Raw genomic sequence first — 1,824 nt, 5'->3', positions numbered from 1 at the left:
GGGGGAGGCGCCCACGAGGACGAGGAGGTGCTGCGCGGGGCCCCGGGGTTGTTGCTAACAAGCACAGTGGTGCTCCAGGAACGCGGCCTGACCATCGCTTCTTGCCTGCCCGAGCCTCCACTCCAGCCCGCCAGGCTGACATCCACAGGACAGCACCCCCTCCCCCCTCCTGCCCGCTCCTGCCTCCCCTGCAGGCAAGGCAGGCCGGGCGCAAAGGGAAGAGCAGGGAGCGCGTCGTCCATACATTTCACTCTTCTTTTATTTTCTGCTCTCTTTTTTTTTTTTTTTTTTTTGCGAAGTTGGGTTTGCGGAGCCAAAGAGGCGCGCGCGCACTCCCTGGTGACGCCGGGGGCGGGCGGGGTCCCGGCCGGTGCCAAGAATGTGGCGGGCGGGGCGGGTGACAGCTCATTCAGCCCCGTGGGACGGCCGCGGGCGGGCCGGGAATTTGATCTGCGCCTGAGCGAGCCGAGCCAGCAGCAGCGCTCGTGGACCGCCCCGCATATCGCGAAAGACGCGAGGGCTGTAGTAAACAAAAGAGGGTGAAGGGGTTGTCCTCAGTTTTGCTGTTGTGGTATGAATCTTTTCCAACAGTTCCTTTGTGGTCGTCTCTACCCGAACCTGAATGTGAAAGTTTCCAGTTTTGATAAATTTTCCGGTTATCGTTCCAGTTGTGATTAGCAGATTGGATTGCCGTTGACGAAGACAGAGATCTGTTTGTTGTCTTGCTATATAGGGGTCTGCCTGGTTCTCCGTGCCCTACCGTTCCTTTCCGTCTGTTCAACGATGTGCATTGTGTGCAGGCAAGGTGTCCTGCCCCATGCCACCACTCTGCTCCTTATGTCATGACATAGCGGCCCGCGCCCCCACCCTCTTAGCGATAATCCAGAAAGTACGTCCGTCATTCTGCTCTCCGAACCTGCCAAGCCAAGTTCAGCCGCTATGCGAGCTCTTATAGCGCCTGGTAGGTAGGCAACATCTGCCCTGCATCTCACTCGTGTTTTGCGGGGTGGCCTACCCCGAGTCTGACAGGCGCCGAGCTCCCACAATTTTTGACGAATGAATCTTAGAAAACGGATGTACTTTCTGGAAGATCCCATAGTGTGCTCACTACGGTATAACCATAAGGGGAGCAGCTTACAAAACCCCCATTTTCATTCTTTTTTCGAGGCAGTATTCTTTGTGTTTTCGCGTATTATCTTGATTCTTTGCTCTAGAATTTTTTCATCGAAGCAGAACTACGTATCTTTACCGGCCAGCTTACCAGTTTATTTGTTATCTTGTGTTTTTGTTGGTGTTGTTGTTGTTGTTTTTTCTTTTTCTTAGTGACCCCTTTTCTTGACAAATCTCATTCATTTCGCAATGCGAGTTGCAGCAATGCAGATATCCTTCCGGTTTTGGCTATAAGTGCACGGTGTGGGCGCTGGCGGCGGTGCCTCGGACGCTGGCGTGCGAGCGGGGAGCGCAGGGCGCAGTGTTGTGCGGCATGTCGGCTCGAGCCGAGATGACGTGCGGAAGACATCCCATCGTGGCGTATGACTATTAATGGCCGGGAGAGCCGCAGCCACGGGAGAGCGGGAGAGGGGAGAGGGCAGAGGGGCTCTGGGGCGCTGCGTCCGGAAGCGCCCCTTCTCCGTCGCACTCGCGGGCGCGCCAGGAGGCGAGTGCGAGCAAGAGGGGACGGGGAGGGAGGGAAAAAATCCACTCGGGTGAGCTCTGCTGAAGGCGGCTAGGCCTGCTCTGTCGGCCTTGTGTCAGCACATCCATATTCAAAGCAGAAGTCCCATCAGATGAAGCTGCTAGTACGCGGCTCGGCGGTGACCCCCC

The sequence above is a fragment of the Frankliniella occidentalis genome, unplaced genomic scaffold (assembly GCF_000697945.3).
Source record: "Frankliniella occidentalis isolate FOCC.00 unplaced genomic scaffold, Focc_3.1 Scaffold258, whole genome shotgun sequence".
NCBI lineage: Eukaryota > Metazoa > Arthropoda > Insecta > Thysanoptera > Thripidae > Frankliniella > Frankliniella occidentalis.
This window is presented reverse-complemented; position numbering follows the sequence as displayed.